This window comes from Palaemon carinicauda, chromosome 19, assembly GCF_036898095.1.
Source record: "Palaemon carinicauda isolate YSFRI2023 chromosome 19, ASM3689809v2, whole genome shotgun sequence".
NCBI lineage: Eukaryota > Metazoa > Arthropoda > Malacostraca > Decapoda > Palaemonidae > Palaemon > Palaemon carinicauda.
Window position 1 is genome coordinate 127,211,995 of NC_090743.1, and position 12,680 is coordinate 127,224,674.

Consider the following 12,680-nt stretch of genomic DNA (forward strand, 5'->3'; position numbering starts at 1 on the left):
ATAAATATTGAAAGGGAGAAATTAAAAGTCTACTGAGAAAATCTGAAATCCTGGATAAGTTTCAAAATTGGATGAAGTGGACATTATACTCCACATTATTGAGTTTAGAGATCTTTGGTGCCTTTCGGGAGGATATTCATTTGAAATTTCAAGCTATTGATATCCTTAGTAACAAGTTAATCGGCTCCTGTAAGGCCATATATTACATTTTATGGTAGTTTTTTTTTTTTTTTTATACTTTTTTATATACAATTTGAAAATGTTCTGCAGTTTTTTTTTAATCTGTGATCTGAACTACCTGAAACCTCAGGAGTTTCTTCACTACCTTCCTAACTTTTGTAAAAAGTCACTTGTGCAATTTAGAATCTGCTAGGATTCCATGATCTAGCCTTTAACACACAACATCGTAACCTCCAAAAATATACCTTAAGAAGTACAGTTGTATTGTATAATAGACTAACCATTACTAATGAGGCATGTTTTTATACATTCATATGGATCACTCGAAGAGCTTTCATGAAAAGGAAAACTGGAAAGTACATGAAGTAAGTTGTATAGAAAGATGGAGTGAGATTGAATGGAAGAGAGGAAAAGTTTAGTACTGAAAGCATATTTTTTGCCGAATTGAAGCTACGTAAAACCTTATTTTTGAAATATTTCATTTTGATTGTTTATTACTTATATCGTTTATTTATTTCCTTATTTCCTTTCCTCGCTGAGCTATTTTTTCCTGTTTGAGCCCCTGGGCATAAATATAGCAATTTGCTTATCCAACTAGTGTTGTTTACAAAGAAAGTGCAATTTCCTTCAACGCTCATTGTGTATGAATTAGCATTGCTATTATTAATAGGATTACAATTGGATTGTGTTCTTTGGCATTAAGTTTAATCAACTAACAACTTTGTACCTAAGTTCTGAATGATTATCAGTAAATTTTCTTAAGGTTGTATTATAGATAAATAGATTAATTTAAAGATAAAACCCAGATACTGCAAGTACAGCAACAAAGCCTTGACAGGCAACAGCCAATTTGCAGCGAAAGTTACGTGTCAGTTGTGGTCAAGAAAAGGTCCTTCAATTGGCAAACTGTAATCGTCTACGTGAGCAATTATAACTTTTAAGCAACCAGTCAGTAACCCATGATTTGTTTCAGCATTCTTTCACCAATAGAAATTAACAATGGGACTGAACACAATTGTTACAATTATCTACGAAGATGAAATCATAGATTGTTGAAAATAATGGAAGATAGTGTTAGAGCACCCTCAAATAAATTAACTTTAAACCATAGAATTTTTGCAGACTGTTGACCATTCAAAAGGTTATGATGCCATCATCCACCAAATGAAGTGATTATTTCCCCTGAAGTTGCATAGTTTTAAATGCCACTCATGATTGGCAGAGGCAAGTGATAGTTATATTTCCCTAGCAAGCAGGACTATGTCCAAGCCCCCTTTCCACCCAAGTTAGTACCAGGAAGAGCCAGTCAATAGCTACTGATGATTCAGCAGGTAGACCTATAGGCTTCCCCAAACCCTTATCCAGAGCTATTGAGGATGGTAAGGTTGCAGACACTAAATAAACTTTAAATTTTTAGCGGGGATCTAACCCCAGTCTGATTGATGTATATTCATCAATTATGCATGGCTTTGTATAAATGATGGAATAGTGGCATCCTCCCATAAATTTACAATAGTTGTCCAGCTTTTTCATGTATCAGGTGGACATTTCAAGGATATGCTATATGTTTAGGAATGATAGGAAAAAATTAACTTTTTAGTCTGGCAAAATGCACAAATACGAGGAAGCCAAAGGATTGGTTGACTATATTGTACAGCATTTAGGCAGAACTGAACGAAGCAAACCCACGTGATTTGTTCATTTGAGAGTTAAGCCTTGACAGTTTGAATATGAGAACATTGAGAAAAGTTTCTCATATCAATCTTTGTCTATTACTATAAAGTCGGGATAAAGAGTTATTTTTTTCAGGTTGTGACCTTTCTCTGTCTCTCACGCTAGTCTTTTACATGGCTGAAGTATTTCAGTCAAACTAGGTACAGAGTATACCATCATGCATAGTTGTGAATGAAGAAACATTGTTCATGTCCTCGTGGTACCCTTCAGTTGAAAGAATGCTAGTCAAACTAGGTACATGGGTGGACCATTATTCTTAGACATGTTTTAAAGGAAATCATCTATCTGCCTTGTGCGTGGTAGTATGGCTTTCATACCTAGATTGTCATCTCAACTTCTACGTGATTGAATAGATTTCAACCAAACATGATATGACAGACTACTTACATAAGTTATGCGCGATGATAGTATCGGAATCCATACCCTGAATGCTGTAGAGGCAGGGTGTGTTTGGATTTTTTGTAGGGAACATGCAGAATGTGTTTTAATACACAGAATTATTGTTGCCTTTGTCAAGATCAAAGATTTTGCCAAAGGAATGTATTCACCCCTGTCTGTTTTGTCTGTTAGTTTATTTATTTGTGAGCAGCTTTACACAAAAACTACTGTACCAATGTTGACAAAATTCGCTTGTCAGGTTGGTTATGAATTTGTAACATTTTGGAAAATTATGTCAAACTACAAGTACGCAGCAGTACTTAGAAAATAATCGGAATGTTAAGCAAATGGAAAATATTTTGTTATCGTTAATTTTTTTTTGTTTGAACAACATTCCACAAGAACTACTGAACCAATTTCAACGAAACTTGGTGGACATGTAGGGTATGACCCAAGTGCAAATCCATTAGATTCTGAGTAAGTGCATCCAAGTACAAGTACGCAGTGGTGTTAAGAGAAGAATAAAGACTGCTTGGCATGGCGAAGGCATGCTCTCTTACTGAATGCCCCTCTAGTTTAAATTGTAATTAATCTTGATTTTGTTCCTGGCAAGAGTGCAGCGTTTGAAAATTTACCATGTGCAGTACTGTATATCAATATTGGGCTATAATTTGAAAGTGTCTTTTATCATGATATTAAGTGTCTTGATTTGAAAGAGGTAAATTTCATGAGTTCTAGCATGACTGGTTTTTAAAGCCCTCTGAATTATGATGATTATTGAAAGGAAATCTTACTTATTCTATACAGAGCACTTGGTGACAAATGTTAACAGAAGATCCCAAATTGGCATAGAAAATAACGAAAGACAAGGCTTGGAATTCTACGATAGTGTGAAAGGGTCATGCAATGTTACAGTGTATAAAATGCATTGTGTAACTAAATAGCTAACCATAGTTACTTTATTGAATATTCCGAAGGAGAGAGAACCCTAAAATGGGTGAAGGTAGGGAGAAATAACTTTTGACATGGCTGGGCAAAAAGGAAATACTGCGCTGAATTCGTAAAATTGAAAAAGTGTTCTCAATTTTAAGATTACCTTTTCAGAATATCCAGAATTTGAAGCTGCATGGGATTGAAAACGGTGTAAGTTTATGTTGATTGGAGAAGTTCACAAAAATTCAATCATATATTCTATATAAGTCACTCAAGAAGGGTTCAAGCACGGGATTGTGTATGCCTTATAAAAGGGCCTACGGCCGTACTACTGAAATGTTTCTAAGAGCCTTTGAAGAAATTAACTATTGGTTCTCAAGTTACCCAAGATACTCAGACCTGGGTAGAAATCAGTAACATGTATGTGATCAAGTGATTTTCAGTGGTGTAAATCCACAAAGGGAAAGTAAAGGGGCGAAGACCGAAATGCTGACTAAGCTAATGTATAGTTTACAGAACACTTCAATTTAGTTTTACAAAAGGATTTTGAAACAAATTTTGTAAATGGATTCACTTTGTGTGGAAACACACTGTAAACACTAATTTTGATAACTTGAACCTAGAGTAAAGTACTAATTACGTTTTATAATATAATTGGACGTTTATTCCAATAAAAGCTAACGAAAATGGACATCTGAAGGAATTGTCTTGCAGTTGGTAATGTATGTTTTGATATTGAAATAAATGTTTCCTGAGAAGCCTAGACTATTCGATGCTGTACCTTAGATGGTCGTCTGCTGGTGCACCAGTTAACAGGACTAGACTGAGCACATTTAATTTTGCATTGGTCTTTATTAAAACAGCTACATGTACTATGAGTTTATTCACACGAACAAGTTGGAATGAAAGTACAGGGGGAAAAGTAATGCAATGAAGAAGAAACAATTTACCATTTAAATGGAATTAGATTGTGTGTTGCTAGATGTATCACTAAAGCAATGTTATACTCAAACATTTACATGAAATGCATTGAGTTTGGTGATTAAATTCTACTCATAGAATGTATGTTAATATACTACTAAGTGATAACCAAGCGAAAGCATGGATTTGAATATGACATGAATGAAAAAAAGAAGTAAAATTTAATCCCTTCAAAAATTGTACCAAATTTTCTTTAAAATACTATCTAATGTAATCGGTAAACTAATATTGCAGCCCATTAGCTATGCGGAAAGTGAATGGGTTCCTTATTAAAGAAATGTATGTGCGCTATTAAGAAGTTACAAAATACTAAAAATGCATTAAGGCAAAATAATTATGGCTGCTGAAGCAACAGGGATGTCGTTCAACGTGCTCAACGACGACTGGGCATGCTCGGAGCTCTCCATAGATGTTACCTGCCTGCACTCGGTCAGTGGAAGACTTGTAGTACTACTAATGAAAAGATAAACTGGTCTGCATATTATATTCTGTTAAATATTTTAGATGTTGATGTGTTACAAAGATAAGATAGAAAGGTACTCATTAATTTAGAAACTAAGGTGGTTTAAAGTGCCTTGAACACCGGTGATCAAATTGTTGTGGAACTTCAACTTTGGACCTTGGTGACAGTTGCTAGTAATGGGCGAATTTCATCGGGCTATTTTTGTGTACATAATGTCCCATTTATGTTTATGTTGTATCACAGTCATCTAAAACTATTTTGGTCATAGCGATTCACGGCCACAAAATAATGTGAATTTGTAACTACATGAATGCTGTTTATTTTATGGGCAGATTTTTTGCTGATACATGAGAGCTATTACTGATACAGTAAGAATGTTAGTATAGTAGTGTGATATGAACAGTACGAATGACTAGTTACATGTAGTGACAAGAACTGTAAGGAATCCAGCGCAAAAAGATGACTTGGAAGGCAGTAGTCAGGAAAGATCCTCATCATGAAGGTGGCGTAAGAAGATACCGTGTTTTATTGGGTGATTCGTATTTTTGGAATTAAGTTATGCTGAAGAAAACAAAGGAGTGCCGCATAGAAGATACCATAATTTTTGTGTGAATTTTTCCTCTGGCAGTGAAAAATTATGGTAATCTAACAAGACTAGACTTTCACTCTGACTCTACAGAGTGCTTACATGTAGGGAGTTCTGTTTCTTAAATGCGGGGTGAGAATTGGAGAAATGAAATTGGAAAACCTAGTCTATTGAGAAGAGACCAAAGGGAATTGTCAAAGAGCAACGTGCCTCGAGCCACGTAAATGACCTTTCAAGAACTTGGCAAAGCACACATGACGAAATGTGTTTATGAGATATTAATGAAAATTTAGATAAAACGGGGAACATGTAGGTGTTTTTAGAGTACAGTATTTTACATATAGTATGGCCCAATGAGGAGAGAAGCGCATGCAATCGTCGACGTTGAAAGTTTTTAGGGCCATGTTGAGTGTACTTGACAAAAATCCCCACTAATTTACTGGAGTCTTTCGATGAATACATAGGTCAAGCCTATGATGTTAGGTTTACTGTATCTTGAATCATTGTTGCAATTCGTGCTACCAATCTGATTGGAAATATTATGAAGGCTTTTGAGTAGTGCAGTCTATTAAACCATCAGACCTCTCACAATTTTTTTTTTCTTTTTTTTAAGGAAAATTAAAGGTACAGTTGTCTTCAAGGCAGTATTGTATGAATGAATTACAGTATTGTCAGTGAATTTGAAATGCATAAGGATAATTTCTCTCCCAATTTTTGATGTGTAAAGTACAGTACATCCCTAAGGTACAATTACCTCAAGGGGAGGCAAGGTCTTGTATAAAGTAGCTATGGGAAATGTAAACCTGTTATCAAGGCTAGAGTGGTTATATAATAGACAATTATTTTTTTTTTTACTATGCACTACACAAGAAATTTTAAGCTAATAGGAAATCTTGGATTGGATGACTAAGTTTCTTAAGGAAAGGTTCCAAATGATGTTGAAATCTTATCTTGATGAGATTAATCCAGGGACATCATTATGAAAGGCAGGTTGAATATGTAAAAAAAAAAAAAAAAAAAAAAAAAACCTGAACAGTAAATTTATCCCCAAAGATCTACAAAAGTTTTGCAGATTTGACAAAAGTGGAGTAAGGATATGAGGAGAAATGTAAACTGAAAAGGTGGAACATTTAATGTTAGGTTGAATAGTGTAATCGTAGAATAGTTTAGGAGAATCGTATGTCTGAGAACAAGTTCGTGTTCTAAGGTATAGATGTATGTATTTGTGAAATTATGTTGATAATTTGATCTGTTTGGAGTGAAAATTGGATGACAAAATACCTAGTATTAGTTATCCTTAAAGTATCTTTCTTTAAAATTATTTTGGTGTACGAAAAGAGACTTTTACGGAAAGTGAATTTGTAAGGAGTTTGAATATTATACGTAAAGAAAACTTGAAAGGAGCACGAATACCATACGAACAGAAAACTTGAAAGTAGTACGAATACTATACAAAAAGAGAACTTGAAGGAGTACAGATACTGTACAAAACGTGAACTTGAAAGAAGCAAAGTAGTGCCTCTCTTTACATAGGTTCCAACTTTACAAATGATAAAATTCTTGTTACGCAGCAGGAAATTATGTACTGGACAGTACTGTACCTCGCATGGAAGCTTATTATCGTAGTTGCCGTAAAGGATCTTTATAAATTGATTGCCTGTTGTAAGTAGTTTTTTTGTATAGTCATTACATGTACTGCATATGGAACGTATAAGTCACTTTTATGGTGAAAATCAACTTTCTTCAGGTCTTGGAACCAATCAACAACGTAGGGCTGTGTATTACTGTAATTATAAAGCTACGGTCTTTGCTAGAATATATCGTATGTATGGAAGGAGCAGAAAAAAACTTATTCCACAATTTAAACTGAGCATATCAAAGCTTCCTTACTACTCAGGAAGGGCTTAAGCACTGGTGTATGCCCTTTTAAATCAGCATTACAGTTTCTGAGGCTCCTGACTGTCAATATCGGTAGTATTGCCAGCATTATGCCCAGTAAGCGTGTTATGGTAAAAAATCCTTTGATAGTACCAAAATGTAAATATAACTTGCATGATTTTATATCTTCTACAACATTTACTGTTACAAAATTGGTCAGTCTCTAATCTTGTCTGCCAAACCCAAGTTTCCTACAGTATTGAAAAGCACCATGAGGTGTTGCTGTAAAAATTATTAGATATTTCCACTGATATCATAGGACATTTGAGGCTTTCTTTTTAAAATTACAAAGATTGCAAGAGTTGCATCATCAATAGCCATAACATATACAGTACTCTTTAACATTGCCAACCAGCAAACAATCATTCTGAACAAGGTGTGCAATATATATCCCTCCACTACTTCCATTCCCCATTTCCTTAGCATCTTGCTGTCCCAACCTCTTCTAACTTTTACCTCTTTAAGTTTAACTACTTTAGATGCTGTTTGGTGATGAATGGCATCACGGACCCCAGCACCAGGCTAAATAGTCCAAGTCCGATCCAATTCATATATGACTTTTTTTCCAGATTAGAAAAATCTATCTCATTGAGAAGCTTCTTGTTTTCTATTAAGAGACCATTTTTGAAAGATTTTTGTTTTTACTTGAACAATGAGATTGGAAGCTATGGTGATTAGGAAAATTACTGTCGAAAAGTGTATGTGATACACTACTATGTAACTGGATTCTAGAAATTTGTGAGGTAATACTTTTTATGCTGCTATTGTATTAATGCAATTGTGGGTCAATATTACCTGTTTTGACCCAAATATAAGGAATGGTTCCTGATAGAGCTCTGAACAAAGTTATTTTTTCTGCATATTTGTATAGGACCTGTTGGTAACCTCAAATTTGGAGTCGTTACCTTCACCTTCGGAACCGAAAGCGTTGGATGAAAAAGTTGTAACTACCAAGGAAACTTGATAATGATCAAGGAAAAAAAAGCATGGTGAGAAAATCATAAATGTATTAAATGTAGTGTGCAGGGGAATTGGTTGTGTGGCATTTGTTCAGCATATATATATATATATATATATATATATATATATATATATATATATATATATATATATATATATATATATTGCATTGAATATGTCTTTGTAAATATGATTTTGATTGAGATATGAATGTTTAACCCTTACGTAAAACTATAAACAAAGACAGATGAAACTTGTTTTTATGTGTACATATTAAGTGTGTACAGTATATGTATATATAATCAATTAACCAGCTAATGGTAGAATCAACCGAGTATGACAATCGACTGTGTGGCATTTTATAGATTAAGGGAAATCTTTTGATTTTATCAAAACTTCAGCAGCAATAAAAGCCTGGGAAAGACAAGGAACAGATGATTCTTATGTTAAGACACGAGAAGAGGGAGTACATTAATCCTAAAACTACATACAGATAGTGAGAAAATTCCCATTGAGAAAGGAGCTAGACAGGGAGACCCCATCTCCTAAATTATTCACAGCATGTGAGAAAGGAGATAGACAGGGAGACCCATCTCTCCTAAATTATTCACAGCATGTGAGAAAGGAGCTAGACAGGGAGACCCCATTTCTCCTAAATTATTCACAGCATGTGAGAAAAGAGCTAGACAGGGAGACCCCATCTCTCCTAAATTATTCACAGCATGTGAGAAAGGAGCTAGACAGGGAGACCCCATCTCCTAAATTATTCACAGCATCCCTAGAAGTTTCTAAAGAGTAGATTGGGGAAGTGAATGAATTAACATTAATGAGGAATACCTTAATAACTTGAGAATTGCAGATGACATGATTGTGTTTAGTGAAACCGAAGAGCAATTGCAGAGGATGGGTCAAGATTGGAATAGAGAAAGTAGAAGTGTAGGACTGTAAATGAATATGAGTAAAGCTAAGAAAATGCTAAATAAAAATGCAGACTACAAATATGTGTTACGTACTTAGGACAGACAGTAAGTGTTTTCCCAGGACATGAGACCGAAATTAAAAGAAGGATAAGCATGGGATAGAGAACTTTTGATAAACAAAATGAGATTATGAAAAGTAAAATGCCAATTTCTCTGTTAAAAAAAAAAAAATTAATCATCTTAACTGTATTATTAACTCCTGCATTAGAAACTTGGAGATTTAAACAAAGGGCAATGGAATGAATAATGATGGGAATAACACTAAGAGACAGGGCATATAATGAAAATGTCAGATAATAGATGGTCATTAAGAATAACAGAATTGGTCCCTAGAGATTGCAAACGAAGCAATGGAAGGAAGAGAAGACGATGGATCAAGGAGCTAAAAATTTACTCATAGACTCCTATAAAAACCATAAAAAGACACTAGTGGAAGAACATTTATGAGGCCTTCGTACTGCAGTTAACTGACTATGTCTGATGGCCTGTTGAGATTACATATTCCACTGAATCACCTATGATCCTGTGTCAGGTATTATGGTACAAATTTAAAAATCCAATTTATATACATATAATAAATAGTTTTATTTGATCAGAAAGTTAAGTAACTTCGGATCTGATCACCAAAAGGTTGGACCACCCAAGGAAAGATTTTATGGAATAATAGCTTTTTGAACATCGGCCAGCCTGGTTGGGAAGGCTAGCACAACTCGCAGGATGTACTTTTCTTGAAATCTGTTGGTAACATATTTTGTCATGATGCCCCTCAAGGTGGAAAAATAGAGTTCATGAAGATTGTGTATTGACATATATGTGTGTGTGTGTGTGTATATATATATATATATATATATATATATATATATATATATATATATATATATATATATATCTACAACACTGAATGCAGCCGTTTCTAGTCCACTCCAGGATAAAAGACTCAAAGGGGAATGGACACATTTTCATCACCCTGGGTACTGCTGATTGCCGATGGTAGGAGATTTTCCCCTGATAGCTATTAGCAAACTAACGCGGTATGGGTGGCCCTGACTAGTTCAGCTATGTTGATATATATATATATATATATATATATATATATATATATATATATATATATATATATATATATATATATATATATATAATAAAATAGCCCACAATGTATGAAAAATTAAATTTATTTAGCTTTTGAAGGGACCATCTCCCTTTTCAGAAAGGAGTTGGCCCCTTCGAAAGCTATATAAATTAATTTTTCATACATTGTGGGCTATTTTATTATATATATATATATATATATATATATATATATATATATATATATATATATATATATATATATATATATATATATATATATATCAAATGTTTTAAGCTGTCTAGTACACACACTGTAGCGGCTCTCTAAGCTTAAAAGTTGAAACTCATGATTAAAGAAAGGACTAGTACGTGAAATGATTTTCACTTAATGTCACTTGCACTTTAATACAATTATATCCGTAAATATGTTGTGAACGAGTATGCCAGGAAAGCGCTTTCTTGAAACTTTGAATACTTCAAATGTCAAGCAAAGTATTGTAGTTCGTAATAAGGCCTAGAAGTTTGAAACTAATTTGAAAAAGGAAAAAAATACCAGATTCTCTCTCTCTCTCTCTCTCTCTCTCTCTCTCTCTCTCTCTCTCTCATCATCATCATCAGTCGTATATCATAAAATAAATTTATCGTTATGTTATCTGTGATAGACTTTCCTTCACAAACTAATACCCGGGAAACGGGTGGAGTTTCTGCGTCCGTCAAAACTGGTAGATTTCAAGGAACTCTCCGTCCCAAGTTGCATCCATTAGTTCTAAGGGTCAGTGTGTTCGTACACTTCTTAAAATGATTGAAGTCGACAAATTGGTCGTTCGTTTTATATATATATATATATATATATATATATATATATATATATATACACATGTATGTATAAACAGTATAAGGTAATCTGGTGGATTAAGAGTACATAAAGTACTAATGTATTTTGCTGGTTTTCTCTCTCTCTCTCTCTCTCTCTCTCTCTCTCTCTCTCTCTCATATATATATATATATATATATATATATATATATGAATATACTCTAAGCATTTGCGTAAATATAAATATAAATTTGCAAATTGACAAAGAATAAGAAACTAAGTAGGAGCATTGCCCAAATTCCTATCAATGCTCATGAACAGAGTGAGTGGCGTAGATGCTTAATAAATTCTATTTTACATCATTTACATTAAAAATAATTTGGTCTCTTGTAGAAAAGGAGCTGCATCGGTATTAATGACCATGTTGTGGAATGATGTTCCTAATCGGGTTTTTGAATCCGTAGAACTTCAAAATTCAAACTTGCATCAAATGTTTGTATGTTGAACAGACTTGCATAAAATTACTTTTTTTTCTTGTAGTTTATATATGAAATATCTCTTTTGTTATTTTAAAAATATTTTCATTACATCTTATAACATTTACCTATTTCCTTTCCTCGCTGGGCTATTTTTACCCTATTGGAACCCTTGGCCTTATAGCATCTTGCTTTTCCAACTAGGGTTGTAGCTTAGCTAGTGATGATAATAATAATGGGTGCTTAATTTTGATTGCAGGAACCAAACTAGTTATAGAAGCAGTTGAGGTGATTTTAAAAGTCATTACAGAATATAGTTAATATCAAAACGCGCCCTCGAATTAACCGTTAAAGACAAGGTTGGAGAACAGACCACGACTGGATGATTGTGAGTATGCTATTAAAGATCTTGGCCATTTGTAATTATTGTTCTTTTTTTGGGTATTGTTCAAATGACCGTTTTCATTGTGACGCCATTAATTTCTAAAGTGAAGTGCTTCTCATATACGGAATGATATGAATGAAAGCGTGCAAACAAACTAACGAACTTTTGATAGAAAAAATATAATTTTTGTATTGAATTTTATTTTGATCTTTTATTTATATGTTTATTTTGTCTGTTTTTGCATTGCAAGTTTATTTTCTGGTTGGATTTTGTGTTTATATCGTTCAGTGGGCACTTCCCTCCTGGTAAGGGTAGAAGAGATTCTTCCAGGAGAAGGACACTCCAAAATCAAACCATGGTTCTCTAGGCTTGGGCAGTGCTATGGTCTTCCACTGTCTTGGGTTAGAGTTCTCTTGCTTTAGGGGTACACTCAAGCACGCTATTCTATCGAATTTTTCTTCTTATCTTGTTGAAGTTATTATAGTTCATAAAGGAAATATTTATTTTAATGTTACTGTTTAAAATATTTTATTTTTCCTTGTTTTTTTTCCTCACTGGGCTATTTTCCCTATTGGAGCCCCTTGGCTTATAGCATCCTGCTTTTCCAAATAGGTTTGTAGCTTAGAAAGCAATAATAATAATAATAATAATAATAATGAGGGAGTGAGTGAGAATTTCCTCTCTCTCTCTCTCTCTCTCTCTCTCTCTCTCTCTCTCTCTCTCAAATAACGATTATGAATATAGCAGCCATGATGATAACATCTATATCAAGGTCATCCATTATTCTTCTGGATGTAC

At 33.9% G+C, this 12,680-nt stretch overlaps 1 protein-coding gene across 4 annotated transcripts in view; it reads left to right on the top strand.

Annotated features, from left to right (window-relative positions):
• Window positions 1-12,680, top strand: part of LOC137658847 (uncharacterized) — a 102,290-nt gene that overhangs the window by 65,491 nt on the left and 24,119 nt on the right. For 2 of the 4 annotated variants that reach the window (XM_068393944.1, XM_068393945.1), the window contains exon 2: window positions 11,757-11,885. The exons of the other annotated variants lie outside the window; for them this stretch is intronic. The gene's annotated coding sequence lies outside the window, so the exon portion shown is untranslated. The remainder of the gene's footprint in view (window positions 1-11,756; window positions 11,886-12,680) is intronic. 4 annotated transcript variants of the gene reach the window in all.